We start from the raw sequence: 19,025 nt of genomic DNA on the forward strand, positions 1-19,025 counted from the left end.
CTAGATCATTTAGTGAGTTGGGCAAATAAATGACAGATGGGTTTTAATTATAATAAATGCAAGATAATGCATATGGGTTATCATAATTTGAATTATATGTATAATTTGGATGGCAATATCCTTAATAGTGTTATGAAGGAAAGAGATCGTGGTGTAATAGTCGATCGTTCTATAAAGCCATCCAAGCAGTGTGCTGTTGCTAGGGCAAATAGGATTTTAGGTTGTATCTATAGAAATATTGAATACAAGTCTAAAGAGATTATACTTTCATTGTACAGGTCACTGGTTTGACCACATTTCAAATATTGTGTTCAGTCTTGGGCTCCTTACCTTAGGAAGGACATTGAATTGTTGGAAAGGGTTCAGATAAGGATTACTAGAATGGTGCCTGGGATGGAAGGGCTGTCAAATGAGAAGAGGCTGAAATCTCTCAAATTGTTTTCTCATGAAAAAAGAAGAGTTAGGGGAGGGATCTGATTGAGGTGTTTAAAATTGTGAAGGGAACTGATAGTTTTGTTGCATCATCTTTTTTTATATTTAACAATGAGAATAGTAGGACTAGGGGCTACAAATATAAATTTTGGCAAGGTAGGAGTTATCTTCAACTAAGACAGTTTTGTTTTTCTAACAGGGTGGTCGGCCATTGGAATGGGTTGCTTTCAGATGTTGTAGAAGAAATACATTTAAGTGAGTTTAAGAAAAAGCTTGATAAGTAAATGAATGAAAAGGGCTGGCTTTAAGATTTATTTATTTATTTTTTTAATAACATTAATTTAGTTTAGAGGTAGGAACAGCCGAGATGGACCAATAGATCCCATGTTGTCCCAAAACGTTATGTTATGTTAATGGATAAGTGTCAAAACAGTAACAACTGCATAGGTTTATTTACCTGGATAAATACAACAACTGTGGTACTAGTTTGTTTGTTGTTGTGCATTATCATAAGGATAATTGAAATTGTTTAGCTTTGTTTGTGCAATTGATCAGCACTAGAGCTATGATAATTGTTAGTCTTTGTTGTCATGGTTAGTAGCCTATATAATCACATAAGTTTAAGGTAATAATCATAAAAAAACAAAAAAACCTGATTGTTACAACCTTAGTTTAAGCACTTTGTTAACTTTGATTGTTCTAGTGGAGAAGTACTATGAAACTGACAATTTTTTAATTTTGGTTACGTTTTTCTATTTTTAAAGTTATACACCAAAATGTAATTTATCTCTCTATAACATAATGTAGAATTTAAATCTTTCACACCGGACAAGGGACTGATTCAGTTCATCCTCTCTCTTGGCTAGCTGACTGAGTATTTCTTCAACCTCAATTTTTTTTTCATTCAGTTGTTCCTTGACATCAGAGAGCTCTGTTTCCAATCTTCTTTTAACTCGCTCCATTTCTTGTTTTACCTAATAAAAGTTTCAATTGTACATGCTTTCTAAGAACATTTAATTGCTGTGTATGTACTGTGTGAAAGGGAAATATAACTTAGTTAAAATAATTAAATATAAAATTTAAAAGATATAGAAGCTAAAGCATCAATGTAATATTAACTAGTATTTTTGTTTAGTAAAAATAAACTTCCCATACAAAAATAAACACTGATCTATTTTTTCATATTATTCTAGAAATATATGAATGTTTATTTATGTATAAATATGCAATTCATAAATGTGAGCTACATTATTAGATATTTATGTCTCACATGTAGTTCTTTGTGAAGACGTTGTTCAAGTTCAGAGATGGTGGATTCATACTTGGCTTTCAGTTTCCCTAAATGTTTAGATTTTTCTTCTTCCTCAACTAGAACCTGAGCTAAGTCTGTCTGATGTTCCTCAAGAATTTTCTTCTCTTTAACAAGCTGAAATATCCAAAAGAAAATATCAAGTCAAGAAAAACCCTGAAAAGATTATTAATCAAGTAGTTTGAATAAATTCTTCATTGTTTATATTATCACTGATGATGTTTATCATAAGTGATATTTCTTACTTTTTGCCTATGCCAATTAATTTTATTTGATATCACTTGTGAAAGACAGTATTTATATGTGGCAGTGAACGTTCATATAATAATTTCTTTAACATTCATTTAAAAATGTGGTATGATTAACTGACATTGTTTTCTAAAAATGACATCGGATCAACTATTTTGAAAGAAAACTGATTTTGACACCTTAACATATAACTAGATATAAAAAGGTTTGTTTGTAGTTAAGCATAAAGCTATGCAACAAGCTATCTGTACTGTGCCCATCACTAGTAACAAAACCCAGTTTTTAGTGTTATAAGTCCACAGACTTACTGTTGTGCCACTGGGAATGGATTTAAAAAAAAGTGTTTGAACAATATGTCAATATTAACTGCTAGTCTATCTGATCAAAGAAGGTGGAATCAATTTCAAACTGTGTGTGCTGGAGATGGGAGATGGGATGTATATTTTTAAAAAATGATTTTCAGATATATAGAAAACAGTGACTTTTGAACATTTCATAATCACATACACATATACAGACCAAGCCAAGCGAGTTTTATAAGGAATAAGACACAATGGCATGAAATAAACATATTCAAAGATGTGAGTCAACAAAAGTATTATTAACAAAAATAAAAATTTAACAAGAATGATGGGTCACAATGGCATACTTCTCCCTAGAGATGTGGCTACAACCCCAGTTCTCATCTCCTTGATTTAAACTACTTACTTTAAACTATTCTTTTTTTTTCATTTTAAATACAAAAACACATGAAACTAACCTTCTGATTTGTGTCCTCCATTACAGCATAGTCTTCTTCAAGTTTCTTTAATTTGGTGTCAAGACTAGCTTTTTCCAGTTGTATCTTCTGGCGTGCACCTTCTTCTTCTTCTAACCTAAAAATGTTTTTTAAAAATACACGAAGAAATTAATTTTTTGTGAAACAAAAAAATGTGATAATTCATGAAGAAAGAAATGTAGATAAAAGTGAATAATTTTTGCGACTTAATAAGGAAAATACTGGAATAATGCTAACCCACTGAGAAAACATAACAAAAACAGTGAATATTTAGGTAACTAAATCAGCAAACTTCATGTGCCTGCATGAACAGAATTTTCCTGTGTGTACATTTTGTAACTTTAGACTTATATCTGATATATGCTTAGAACTGTGACATGGAATCAGTAGCATTCTGTTCTTTTTTAAATGTTTGTAATGGTCCATTATTATAAATTTTTATATCGCTTTGTTTCCATAAATGTATTATATTCTTCAAATTAATTTTTACCCCTTTTAAGACTTGTAATAATTGTGATGGTAATTTCCTAGATTTTTAAGAAATGAAATTAGTTTACAAACTGTGCAATTGAAAAAAAACCCAAAAACTTTGAATGTAACATAAAAGTTTGAAAATAGTCTGTCACAACTTACATATGAAGAAAACCTGCCTACTGAAGAAGTAACATTTTTCAATATCTTCTGTTTTCCAACTTTTGTTGCTTAGTTATGCAATTGTAAGTGATCCCAAAAGAACACATGATATTGCAAAGGAACATGTTAAAACATTTATCATGGTTTTTCAAATAAAAACTACTGTTTCTTCAGGCTTGAATTCATCTCTTTTAGGAGTGATAAAAACTAAATCTTTCAAAAATCTGAGATTCCATTACATAATTGTATTATTAGATAAAACTTTTCTGACATTTGGAAAGCTGTATAACACGAATGAAAATAAAAATGTTTTCAAGCAAAAAACAAAACTTTACTGTTCTTCTAGGTCTTGAATAAGTAATTGCATTTTTTTTTCTCAGCTGTCAGGTTTAAGTTGTTACTCTCCTCTTCTTCAATACGTGCTTCAAGGTCATGTAGAATTTCTTCTAGTTCCTGTTTCCTTTCCATGAGACGAAGTCGACTCTCCTCAGCCTCAGCACAAAGTTCAGTTTCTGCCTGTAGTTGCTCAGTCAGCATATTCTTATCATCTACCAACTTTAAAATAACCTTATTGATTGTAGTACAAATTATGTAAATCTTTCTTTAAAGTAAAAATGAATATATTACATAGATTATTTTTTATAAGGAAAATGTAAAAAAACACGATATTCAAGAATTTATGGTTATTACTGTGGTAGTTGTTAAAGAGCCTTAATAGCAAACACTAGTGAGTTAACCCTTCAGTTCAGTAGGCAGAGGTCCTGGGTCCAAATCAGAGCTGAGAAAATATAAAACATAGATTAACACAGAAAATCATATTAGCACTCAACTAGTTGCAATCCCACACCCATGTGATAAGGCTCAAGGATTGGGCCTTGTGTGTGAGAAGGGGAAAGAATGTTGTAATATGAGTTGTTACAAAGTGCCTTACGAGCAAGAGTTAGAGGGTTAACTTTTTAGCTCATTTGTAGAGCATTCACTTTAAATGCAAGCAATTCCAGGTTCAAATCTTGTAAGCAGGAAATGCATAAATCAAAATTAGCACTTCTTAGATTATCATACTTTTCTAACATCAATTATGAATCATTAGTATCCTGTCATTTCTTTAAAATCAATCATATCAAAAAGGTTACAAACTGTCTCACTACTCACTTGTTGAAACTTCTGATCAAGCTCTGTGACATGCTGCTCAGCTCTATGCATCCTCTCTTTGACATTTCGAAGTTCTTCTTCCTTTGCACTTAACTTCTCTTCTTGTTTAGTGACTTGTAGGAGAGGTTTTACCTTATTTGTACACAAAATTAACAATATAAGTGAGTAATTAGGTCTTGATTAAAAACATTACTTCAGAATTGAACTGAAAATGGGTGAGACTTTTCAAGTTTCACTTTTAGAAAACATAATAGTTTACATTAGGTAAGAAAACACATGACCAGCTTTTTACCAAGTAGTAAGAAGTATAATGCAAACACAACAAACCTTGGTGTACAACCTCCACCAGGCCCAGTCCCTCAGTTTCAAGTAGGAGGTACAGTTTCTCTGCAAGATCCTGATGGCATTCAGCTGTTGTAGTCGTTTTTGGTAATTTCTGATAAGTTTTTAGATAAAATCAAAACATTAACCCCAATTTCAGTATACACCTAGTTCTCAAAATGTTTAATATTTGCAATAATAATTGTCATTAAACATTTTATGATATTTTGTACAAAATTATAGAGTTTTTAAAAACAAGCAAACAAGACAAAGCATTTATTTATGGCTAATTACTGACTTTCTGTTGCTGAGAAATATATTATCTTAATCATTTTTTTTACTACATGTTAAATTTAATCAATGCATGAAAAATTGATATATTTTGTATAAAACCATTTGATTTCTCTGCAAGAGCATCTTTAAAGTTATACAAAATGGTTAGAGTTAAGATAAAGCAAACTTACATTCTAGCTAAGTATCCTCGACAAAAAGACTGGAACTGAATCAGAAGATCAGATATCTTCATGTCTCGTTCTTCTTCTAAATGTGCTAGAACACCCGCTCGAAAAAAAATCTTACCTTGACCAATTCTGTAAAGGTTTGGGTCAAGGTCAAGTGCATGGATCTAAAAATACAAAACAGTATAAATGGACAGTGTATGTTTTATCTAGCTATAAGTTGCATTTTGATAAAAAGTTGGTACAGTGGTATAAATGGAAAGCAAAATTAATTATATTTAAGAAGCAACATGAGAAACTATAGGACAAGTTTCTACATGTAACGATGCAAGAAATGGTTTATGCTAATGTGTAAATTTAAAAAGAAAGAACACTAAATAATGAGACAAGCATATCTAATGATTAAACATGTAACAAAGCACCTTGATTTTGTGAAATAGTACAACAATTTTCCTGTATAAACACAACAGAAATATCTAACTCGATCTCACATTCATGAAATTACTGTGAAAATACATCACAAAAGTGCTTATTTTAATTTTTAAGTTTAATTCACCATATTTTTCATATTGAAATGAATATATTTTAACTTGCCACATGAACTTAGATTCATAAGCCATCTTCACTATTATTTTATCACTTGTATTCCATACCAGGAAAGAGGTATCTTACCATCTTTTCAGATGCTAGTTTGCCATCCATAAAGCCTTTTGGAATGACATTTGGTGTTAATAGCTCATACCTAGAGGTTATACAGAAATAAAGATTTAACCACAACATACACACCATCCTTTATTGACCCACTACAGGTCTCAATTAAAAGAAATGTATAACAGTATTGCAACTACTTTTTAATTATTATATGCCACTACTGATCAGATCTTTTGCTGAATGCCAGAACTCACCAAATTCATTGGGTTATGATGTATACAAAGTTTTAGATGAAATGCTTTCTTTATCAGTTGTTTAGGAGACATAAAGTCTTATACAGTAGAACTCTCATACTACCAGAAATTATCAGTTAGTATGCAATATTTGTGAAATAATTAAATATAATTTAATATGATTAAATCATTTTATACTGGACCAATATAGATTTACAGCATTATTTACTAACGAAGTATTGTTGTCAGATTAGGTATTCTTTACCATAAGACTTGATACACAAATTCTATTACTTCAAAATCTTAATTTTTGCACCTCCTGATGATCAAAAGTCAGCACGAGGGCTTATAACAATACAAGTTTGGGTTTGATCCCTGCAATGGGCAGCATGCATAAAGCCCATTTTGAGGCTTTGCTCGTAAAAACAATCTTAATTTTTACAGTATTCAATTTGACAACATAAATTAACAGTCTAGATTATCTATTGAAAACAAGGATATAAATGCAATTTATTATAGAGCCTTATTAAAGATGAATCTCATTTACACAGAATTTATGTAGTATTTGTAATGATACTATAGTACTTCTTGTAAAGATGTGTCTGCTCATCCTCTAAAACTATGAAGCATAGTAGTATATAAAGCAGTACCAAAATATATGAAGATCATATTAAACATAACGTATATTGATTTCAATGCTTTGAGTTTTTTCATTAACAGCACATAGGAAGAAGTTTAATTATAAACAATACATCAATATCCCAAATGATGATATTCATCATTGATTATACATCGCACTCATGCAATATTAGAATATAAAAACTATAATTATACATAACAGTTAAATAAAAAAAAAGGCTTTATAAAAAAAGTGCTTTATAAAAAATATAGATTAAATAATTGCTAAGGTATGTATGCTCCAACTGAACTGTACATTATTTTGACAATGATGGAATGGATCAGGACAACTCATCAAAAATGATCTTTTATAAAAAGTCTTTAAAAACCAGATGAAAACTATATTGTTCGAAATAATATAATAATGAATTCGACTTAAATAGCACTGTCCAACTGGCCTTCAGAAAGAAAGAAAATATCTAAACATCAATACAATGACGTTTCACTATTTGAAACTAATACTTCAGTCTGTTTAATGCTAATTACAAAAGATGAAAAACATTATTTTGCCCTCTTTGGGAAATATAATTTTTTTGTTAGTAACTGTCAACAGTGTGAAACTTAATATTTGGTTTCTTTTTAAAATATTGTGCTCGTGTTAGTTTAATGTTTATTTTGTGTTAAATTTAAAATATGCCACAACCAGAAAAAACAATGTCATAAAATTATGTTTAGTTTAATCTTACCTTTGGCGAAATTCTTGAAAAGGGATTCTGTTAGGAAAACCTTGCCGACAGATTCTAATACCTTCAAGTACCCCATTACATCGTAACTGATCAAGCACAAGATGGGAATCTATTTTCCCAGCCTAAATAAAAAAATGGGTAGCAACTCATTAAAACAAATATTTAACTATTATAACACATATCACAACATTTAAAATTTATGCATGGTTCTTTTGGCTAGTTCATAAAAAAGGATACACTTACTCTCTTCTCATGATTAGGAATGATGCATCGGACAAAATTTGGGTTAGTGTTTCTTAAAGTCACCATAAGTTTTGACAACTGATCCTTGTAAAGCTGCCCCACTGTTCGGAACATCCCTTTCCTAGTGCGTGCTCCAAAGACTGTATCACACATTGTAGTAGCTCCCATTCCCACAATCTCAGCTGCAATCAAAAAGGTATTTATTTTTTTATAAGCTAGGAAAAAACTTGAGTAACACGATAAAGTATGTAGCAGAAGTTCACAGTGACATGACAGAAAAATTTACCCTACTGATAAAATTTCATCAAAATAAAAACAATACTAACAGTGAAAATCAAAAATTATTTTTTATATTTGGATAATAACCCATACTTTTGTACATATGAAATTAAAGAGTTAATGCATCATGTACAAGACTAGAGTTAAGAACAGGTTAATTTTGACCAATACACTCTAACATCACTAATTTGGTGAGGAGAAAATATATTTTGATATGGGTAATATACATTATTGATTGTATAAGTACTTTTTCTGAACTGATATTCTTGTTTTATGTTATATGTACTGATTTAATGTAACTTCAACAATGAAGAAATTCATCTCTATACATTTGTGTACGTGATTGAAATATATATATTCTCTAAAATGAAACCGTGATGTGAGAGTTAGTCCAATTGTTGTTATGATAATGATTGGATTCTGTGTCATTTGATTACATTTAGTAGACTTTAGTTTTGTACAATTATGTCCAAAACACACGTAAGAAATTAAATTTGTTCACTAAAATCAGCAAAATGGCATAGTACATCTATGTCTTACTATAGTGAGTGACTTATTTCTACATTATGCTGGTGTTACAAGGAGTAATTTTTTGAACGATTTTGATTACAGATTACAATAACAAATTGATGGAACAAACAATCTGTCATTTACTAATAACCAAACTTACTTTTAAATGAGGACGTAGAATTCACACAAGCACACCACAGAATTAACCAAACTTCTGGACAGATTAAATACATAAACTATAAATACCACATAAAGGAGTAACCATAGACATGAAGAGTAGTCTCTGGATAGAAATGAAGTTTTAATATACAACTTATTCCAATACTACTTAAACTCTTTAAAATTTTATGTGAATTACCACATGCTTATAAATCTAACTAGAAACATTATTCTTATTCTCTTAAAAAAAACAAGTACCATTAGAAATTGATTCGTTCTTGTACACTTCAGTTATCATGCTTATAATGAAACGTTAAACATTTAAATAATGTTAAACTGAATTACATATAGAATCATAATTTTTAAAACTTTAGGCTAAAACCATTTTAAGTTAAAATACTTACCAACCAGCTGACACACTCATATTGTAAATTATTACAAATCCAAAGTTATATCACACACAAAACTTCAAATTTCAGAAAACTTTAAGTTATCTAATGACACACAGGCTTAATTTTTTCTCTCATATTACCAATTTATTGGTTATGACTAAGTTTCATTCACCTACCATCCTTCCAAATTTGAATGATAAATGTGTCTTGAGAGCTCTGTAGTAAAGAGACAACATTTTCATTGAGAGGGTCCATGTTCTTCATGAGCCACTGATCAGCAAGGTAGTCCACCTGGTAGTATAGAGAAACAAAACACATATTCTTAAAGCTGCCAAGTATAATATACATATAATTCAACAGAAAAAATACATTACTTATTTTTCAAAATGATGTATCATGCACGACAAGAGCAATTCAGTTTAGGCAGAAAGAATCAAAAATGTTTTTTTGCATTAAAGAGTTTATTTTTTATTAAAGAAATTTATCTCACCAAAATTTGCTGGGAATTTTGTATTTGAGATTATTTTCAATTCTTATATATTCATAGAATATATATCACTAGATAAAAGTACATATTTGGATGAAAATATAATTACTAACATTCATGGACACAACCTAAATTCAAGAAACTTACTATGAATCTACTCATGAAATTGTAATTCATTAATTATGAAAGTTTTCAATCATACCACAAAGCAGAGGTGTTTTAGGTGGAAGTAAAATAACTTAACTAGATCACTGCATTGGCACTGAACAATAGTGGATTGGTTATCCATTTAGCATTTTAACCCAAGAAAGTTAAACGTTAGTAGTTGTAGTTCAACAATAAAATTCTCTTCATTAGACCCACAAAATGTTTATCATCCATTATATTTATTCCTGCAGTCATTCCTTTCAAATTTTATCCTTCTGATGATTTCATACCAGACAAGGTATCAAAAATTGCTGAATTCCTTAAAAGTGGGATATCTTGTCTGAAAGTGAACTAACTTCATGCCATATTCTCTTTGTTAATGATTAATACTCAATTTGCACATCGTGAGAATTACAAGGAATCTTGGACTCAGTGAGTTAGCCAAATAATGAAAAACTGTGGGACATGTTGTCTGGAACTTAACTAACTTTATACCACAATCTCTTCATTAATGATCAATAATGAGCTCAGAATTTGTAAAAATGACGAAAATCTCAGATTCAGTGAGTTAGCCAAAGGATGAAAAATTGTAGGAAATTGATAGGTTTGTTAATGCATAGCTTGCATTGAGAATAAACATTCTGTTTATCTGTTCACCTTCTTACATTCTAAAACTTCATGTTTTCAGTATCTATGTAACACCATAACCTCTTCATCAAACTTCTGGTTAAAGTTTCATTAGTATTTATAGAGACTATTGATTGTCTCCAGCAGTTATTTGTTGGATTTTTAGGATGGATCAAGCAGCCCTAGAAAGTATCCATACAACATAAAGCAGGAAAAGAATATCTTCACACATAATTCTCTACCCCAGTTTCTGACATGACCTCACAAGTTCATAAACGTAGCCACATCAGCAGCTCATTTATATGGAAGTTCTTTTAGCTCAGATGTTCAATACTTGCTGAACTCACACTTTCTTTTGAATCTGTTTTTAGTGAAGTGAGTAGCACTGATAATTTAAAGAAAAGGAATTCATTTGTAAAAAAATATTAACTTAGTTTGGTGAGATGAAGAAAGTTAGAACTTTAACTGGTTTTTAAAGTTGGGCAGTTGTGTGTGTTATCACATTACAGAACAAACCTAAATATGTTAGTGATTTACACTCATCAAGATATGTATAATCACTTGAGTAATGTCAGAGTGGTACTACTACTACTACAAGAATGAAAAACATAGCCAAAGTCAAAGGACAATACAGAAGCATTATTAAGTACAAATGTTTAGACAAAGGAGTGTAAAACTATTGATGGTGAAAGTGTAATACATAGTTATTCAAATGAAGAAATAAGAAGAAATGAAGTAAAGAATCTATATTTTCATGATAACCAGTAAATAGAAAATGTTCAGAATAGGCAGTATCTGTTACTTATGTTCCACACAGGCTCGACTGCCCATAGCAGAAATGAAGCAAATAGTTTTGTTCACAGTCTTTTGTTGAGGCATTTCACAAGATCAGACTGACTAAATAAAAACAATTATACAATGTACACAGTGATATCTCTACCAGTTTTGGGAATGATGTTTAACTTTAAGAATCTGATTCACACCTGTACATTGTCTGTCAAATAAGCTTTGTGTAGCAATATTTCAAAATTTAATAGATGAAGTTGTGAAGGTGAAATATTAGTGTAGTACTAATACAAGTCTATTTTAGTAAAAACTAACTAACATATGACCATAGTGTTTAAACTTATTCACATAAAACTTTTAATTCAACAAAATTTTAAATAAAACAGAATGAACTATCTGATTAATAAATTTAAATTTCAAGTGACTAAATTAGTTTCTACCGAGTATACTCATGATAAAATAAATAAATAAAGTATAATTGTTCTTGTTTTAGAAATGCCAAATGTTAAACATCAGAACACTAAAAATTAATGAGTACATTCACACCTTTCCAGCATAATGTATAATGCTGAAATCTGATGACTCTCTGAAGTCAGACTTGATGAACTTGGGGTGTTCATTGTGTGTGTTGGTTAGTTTTTCCACAAGGGTTTTATCTGTTGCTTTGGGAAACAAACACTCTTCATCTAGAAGAGCTATAATACCCATTGGCTGTAAGGAATGATAAAGTTATATCAGTTTATTAGGACAACAGACACTACATAAAAATACTGCATATCCATTATATTCAATAAAACTAATGTACATTAAATATTAATTCAAAGAACAAAAGTAAAACTAAACACCAACATAAAATTTCAATATTCAAAAATAGCACTGCATAAGTATAAAAATAATGAATATTTCTAATGATAGAAAAGTAGATATTTGAAAACATAAATAAAAAACTAAATATCTGAATCAAAACTTGCATTAGCATTATCAAATACTAAAATAATGCCAACAAACACAAAATTTTAGCATATATTTATGCCACAACTCCAGATTGAATATACTCTATTTCTAAATTTACCTTTTCAATGAGGTCAATTGTGGGTTGAAGATCCAAACCAAAATCAATGAACTTCCATTCAATTCCCTCCCTTTGGTATTCTTCTTGTTCTAAGATAAACATGGTGTGGTTGAACAATTGCTGTAGTTTCTCATTGGTGAAGTTGATACAGAGTTGCTCGAAAGAATTAAGCTGTTGAAAAATTGTACCATTCAAAACTTGAAAAATTTATAGGAATAGTTATAGAAAAAGACACACTTACATTTATACATGCTGTCCAAATTCTTTAAACATACACTTTAGGAGATGTGTGTAGTTAACTTACATGTAAAAATATCTGTTTACTACAAAACCATGTTTTATATTAGGAGTAAATGTTTTCCAATAAAACAAATCAGAATTTTCTAGGGTTTAATACCAAAGTTTCTTGACACATACATCTTTATTGTTTAATGTGCTATTCTCAAAATTTCAAAAGCTAATACAAATTAAAATCTTGGTACAATTTTTCATACTTTGCTAAAATATTAATGTTTATTAATGTTGAAAACAAATATTCTTAACTGTTTTGAGAAACATTTGCTATAAGTCTTTACAATAGAAAATTTACTTTAAGGTTATTTAGCTTAAATACCTCACCTGCATATACACATATATACATAAAAAAATCCAGAAATGAAATCAATATTACAGTTCAGTATAGATATCATAATTATACATTAATATATGATATTTGTTGTTTTGTAGTAACTGGAAGGAATTTACATACTTTTTTGAAAGATTTAGAATATGCTGATGATACTTGTTTGCTGTGTTTTGACATATAAACAATGGCTAGAATGACTGATGCACTGGCACATGAAGTTGGTTTAACTATTAGCAATGATAAGACAAAGATGATGAGGTTAGTGACAAATGAATTGAAACAGGTCATTGTGGACAGAAAGGTAATTGATAATGTGGAAACATTTACATATCTTGGTAGTATGGTCAGTGTTAATGGAGATATATGCAAGGAAGTAAGAACAAGATTGGGAAAAGTAGGAGCTGTTTTTAGAAAACAGAACGGAATATTCAATAATGCAGGTTTATCTATTAAGATGATGTTGAAGTTGTTCAATAACTTGTTTCTTTCAGTGTTGTTATACAGTTGTGAGACATGAAAAGGATTAGTGTCTAAACAGATATTTTGAGAGTAATTGTTTATGAAAGATAATGAAGATCAAATGGTTTGATCATATAAGTGAAAAGACATAAATGGAGAGAAATGGACAACAGTCAATCACATAAAATCTCAAGTTGTATAGATGGAGATACCATGGGCATGTTCTAAGAATGAAGGAGAACAGACTGTCAAGACAAAAAATGGGCTGGATGTCAAATGGAAGAAGGCATAGAGAAAGATCGAAACATACTTAGCGCAGAAAATAGTGAGGGATATGAGAAATAAAGACCTGGACAGAGTAGAGGTTAAGTAAGGGTAAATGACAAAACACAATGGAGAGACTTCACTGCTGCTCTGCGGACTACTTGAAGTCTGGAAAGAACTGATGACTATTATAAATTTGCTCTTTTGATTTGCATTAATAACTATGAAAGCAATAGAAAAGCTCACCTGAAAGATTTCAAATCCAGCAATATCTAGAATCCCAATGAATGAAGCTCCCTGACGTTTTGATCGATCCAATGAGCGGTTGATACGATGAACTAGCCAACGAAACATCCGTTCATAGCAAGCTTTAGCAATGGCTTCCACAGCAAACTCCACCTTACAAATAAAACATATTGTCATAAGTAAATAATTTAGTTTACGTTGTATTTTCATACCTTTAAAGATTATTAACTATTGAGACAAAAGATATGCCTTGTTACATAAAATTAGATTACTTGCCTTCTGTGCACACACATTTCCCCAGAACGTTAAACTAAGCAATATGCATTACTTCTATTCATTATGTCATGTAAATAAATATAAAATAAATTTAGAAAGAAACAAATTATCTATGATCACATTAAAGGGAGAAGCACAAAGCCAAGTTTCATGTGTTTTATGGAGTCACTAAACAATTACAAAGGTGCTGGAAAATAGTGGATGTTGTAAGCTTTTTAAACTCTGTTTAGTATAATAAAATTCTTATAAGCATGCTGGCAATCCAAATACAAGTTTGTTTGTACTGTATCACACATTGGTCAACAGTTTATGTAAGAACAAAGATATCTATGCCTTATGTGTATCAAATGGTACACAAATATTTTCAGAAGATTTGAGTCAACTATCATGAATCAAAAATATGATTCATAGTTTGGGCCAAAGATCTAAGTTTTTCTCAACTTAGTACTATAATAGAGTTTTATGTATAACACAACTACAAATGCAGAAAGAAAATCATCCTGGAAACAATATGAACTCTATCATAAAGTTTCCACAAAACAGAAAATTAAAGATTAAGGTACAAGATTCTTCTTGCACATACATTAATCTATAGTTTAGAAATAACCTGAAATTTTCTGTTAGATATTTTAGAGGATAAAAAAAAAATCTGAAAAAAGGTGTAAAAGTTAAGGATTAAAAAAAAGCACAGAAAATACTGGATGGTTCAATAATTCAGCCAAACACTATATAAATATGCTTTATTTTATATTACACAATGTTACTCTGTGCCTTTCCAGTCTCTGCCGTATCTTTCTTATATCATGAGTTTATGTGTCACCTTATAATGGGGTTTCTGTCTTGCCTTAAATTCATGGTTGGTATATCTATTTTAATGCAGAAACTCATCTTCTCCAATTATTTCTGAGGAGGATGCTAGATCTTAGAGATGACGTAACATGTTGTTTTACACTTGGGGGTTGTTAAATTATCTTCAATTACAGACATTGTGTCCTCCCCCCTCCCCCCATGTTAAAGTTTGATGCATTGTCTTATGTCAGTTTGTCTCAGAACTTGTTTTCTCTTGAAAAAGAAGAATTAGAGGGAATAAGACTGAAGTGTTTAACACTGTTAAAAGATTTTATATCTTGGTGCATCATCTTTTTTCATATTTAGTGGTGAGAATGGTAAGACTAGGGGGGACAAGTATAAATTTTGGCAGGGAAGAAGTCATCTTCAGCTAAGACAGCTTTATTTTTCTCACAGGGTTCTCAAATTCTGGAACGTGTTTCCTTTGGAAGTGGTGGATACAGTTAGTTTAAGGAAGTTTAAGGAAAAGCTTTATAAATACTTGTATGATAGGGGCTGGCATTAAGATGTTTTTTTTAGGGGAGGAGGTTAGTTGTCTTTTAATGTTATGATGCTCTGCTTATATCACTGGTTGAAAATAGTGTAATTTTATACTATAAATGGTGAGTTTGTTAATTTTGAGTTAATTTGTAAATATTTTTAAAACTAAAATTTTATTACATAAATTTTAGAACCAAGTACATATGGTTAAAAAACAAATGAAATGGTCATTAGATGATAACAGCTTGACTACATAAGAACAAAGACAAGAACTGCCATCTATTCTATAGATAAATATTTTTTAAGTATTTCTAGTGAATTAAGGCAGATAATGAATGCCGTGGGTAAAAAAATGTTGTGAATTTTTAATGATAATAATCAATTTTGATAATGAAGAATGACTAAAACAGCTTTGAGCTTTGGTGACCTAGGTTTTGTCAAAACTCAACTACCTCTAACTTTACCAAAACAACTTTTCGAGAATGAATATGACCTTAATGTAATCCTTATCATTGATGCTACTTTGATGCTCATTCCTTATAATTTGTTAAAATGTAACAAGAAATAAGCAGAAAACTGGAATAAACTCCCTGTAATTTTGATAAGTGCACCTGGCATATCAAGATTCTCACAAGCATAACTAATCTGATTTCTGTGCGATCTTGAGATTTATATTGTCTTATGTTGAATGAAAAGCAATGTGTTCAAAAAGTTATTTTTCTTTTTAATATTATTATTTTTTTCTTAGTTTAGATATTATTATATTCAGCTCAGTCTGCCCGAGTCTTATCAATATAAATATTTCTTATGTTTGTTTTTTAAAAAACTGGTTACATAGTCACCTGTTCTTTTGTCTGAGCTTTGGTGACATAATCTCTTCCAACCTTGAGACGAGGTTTGAGAAAAGCTTTGGTCATTTCTGTAACACTGAGGCCAAGCAGATGACTTATCTTTTGTGCAACAGTATTATCTGGAAGAGTGGCTTGATCAGAGTTTCTTTCTTGCTGAAAATTCATGTTTCCAAATAACATCACTGCAGATACCAACCGAAAGATGCCTGCAGTACAAGCACAGTAATGTTAGTATCAATCATGCATCAAAGACAGGAAACTATGGAAGTAGTAACTTTTTTCATTTTGAGAAATATTTATACTCCTAAAGATCATTTAGTTTACTTTATGACTGAGATAAATCATCAAGTTGAATGATAATAAAGACATTTCTGTACTATATATTTTCAACAATTATATAAAAAATTAGTTTACCTTTAGTGTTAGGTTTTATGAGGTTCATTTGATTAACAACACTTCATAAGACATAACATTAAAGGTAAGCTAATTTACTTTAATTGGTGAGAAAAAAGCTTGAATATGAGAAGTGTGAAATGCTTTTATTTTTTAAAGTTACTGACTGTTTGTTTGCTTTAGAGCAAAGCCACACTAGGCTATCACCTGTGTCCACTGTGTGGAATCGAACCCCAGCTTATTAGTGATGTAAGTTTGTGTATTTACCATTGTCCCACCAGAGGAAAAAAATAAAATGTCCAAAATAAACACAAATGAATTACTTTAAAGGAATGAATGCAAGACTGAGGAAAAATTGTTCATTTGAAATATGGCAAATGTCCTGAGATTCTACTTTGATATTTTATGTACTCATTTGGGATCACTGATCATTAAATAGATAAGCATTAGAAGCACTAGATACACTATAGCAGTAAGTAAGTGCACAATACATTACAAAGTAGCCTAAACCAAAGTTTAGATCCACTATTAAAAACAACAAGTTTATATGGATCAGTACAAGTTTTGACACTATCATGGGTCCTTTTCTGTCCAACTTTTGTTTGAACAAAAGTTGGACCAAAGAGGACAAAAGAAGGTGTCAAAACTTGTGCCCATATAAACTTTTTGTTCTCTAAAAGTGGATTAAACTTTATTTCAGCTCAATAATAGGTATTGTGCTCTTAGTTCTAATTTTTGCTGCATTATGCCATAGCTCCTACGGCATGATACCCATTCCTATGTGTGTAATGTGTCATAGAATCTTTTGCAAATACTGACTTTATTTTTCTATATCCCTTGCATAGATATTTGCCTTGACTATGCATATAATTCATCCCAAGGAAATCCCCAAGCTCTTAATATATTGTGTAAATCACATGACAAAATTCATTTGACTACTGCATAACTTTGACAGATATTTTGGGATAAATCTTAGAGTTTCTTTGATATTCACTGTTTGATTCTGTAGATATATATTGCAGTTTAGCCATGAAAAAACTGAACCCCCCTCCCAAATAAATAGTGTCAACAATGTTTTAACTTGTTTTAGAGGTTCCCATTCATATTATCCCAGAATTATCAAAGCATGAGAATGTTGGAGAAGTCCCAGGATTTATCTCAAATAAGTTTTGACCACTACATGTCTGTAAAGTGAATGTATATCAAGATGAATAAATTATGTAACTGAGAGCATAGGACTGAAAATGCTTTGCAAAGGACAATGCTGTGAAATCATAAGAATAATGTTTAAGTTATTGTGAAACTATGTAGCAAAAACTGTAACATTATATCAAAATACACGAAGAAAATTTTACACACACATTATAAACACAGCTGCTGTAGTAAAGGCATCAACAATTATACACTCACCACTGATGTCATCTGGGGTGAACCCCATGATGTCCATAGCTGCTACTGTGTTTTTAAATTCTTGCAAGTCATCAACACCAGCTACAGGTACATTCCCCTGTGTTAGGAATGTGTAACTCTTTAGATCCTCAAGAAGAAACTCTTCTGAAAAGCATAAAGTTTACAGACTTACATTAGAAAAGGATGTATTATGTACTGGGTGAAGAGAGTCATCTTTTACTTTAATATATATATATATACATTTTTTGTAGTACAGAAACTTTTATAAAAAAATTTATTTAGCAGGCTATTTAATTATATGCTAAGAAAAATTGCATGTACCTTGAATAAGGAGCCTTTTATGAATAAAATAGAATGATATTTTTTGAATAAGAAAGCAATTAACTATAAAAATAAATGACAAATAACACAGATTCAGAATTAGAATTTAACTGATACTCAAGAGTGTTTGTTTTTGAAGTTAAACACAAAGCTACATAATGGGCTATCTGTGTTCTGCCCACCACAGGTATCGAAACCTTGTTTCTAGCATTGTAAGCCCACAGACATACCACTGTGTGGGGGTGCACTCAAGAATGAGCTGATATATACATAAATGCACGTACTAAGTATAAAACTTATAATACACTTACTTCTTTGTTCTGGTGAAGCTCCAATTACAAACTGGTAGAAAATATGGAATGAGCGTTCATTAGTTGCCTGGCGAATTGCACGTGATTTTTCTAATAAATCTGTTGAGTTCGTTTAGGGAAACCTTTGATAACAAGTTTTACCGAAAATGTTATATTTATATTACATTTAAAAATAAAAAAACAGCTATTTATCAAACGATATTAAACTTCTAGAAAGGTGCTGCTGGAATATTTTTTAGAGCACTCATACTTAATAAA

At 30.5% G+C, this 19,025-nt stretch overlaps 1 pseudogene; it reads right to left on the reverse strand.

Moving 5' to 3' along the window:
- LOC106478119 overlaps positions 1 to 19,025 on the reverse strand; it is a 54,196-nt pseudogene that overhangs the window by 26,364 nt on the left and 8,807 nt on the right.

Source organism: Limulus polyphemus, unplaced genomic scaffold (assembly GCF_000517525.1).
Source record: "Limulus polyphemus unplaced genomic scaffold, Limulus_polyphemus-2.1.2 Scaffold181, whole genome shotgun sequence".
Lineage (NCBI taxonomy): Eukaryota > Metazoa > Arthropoda > Merostomata > Xiphosura > Limulidae > Limulus > Limulus polyphemus.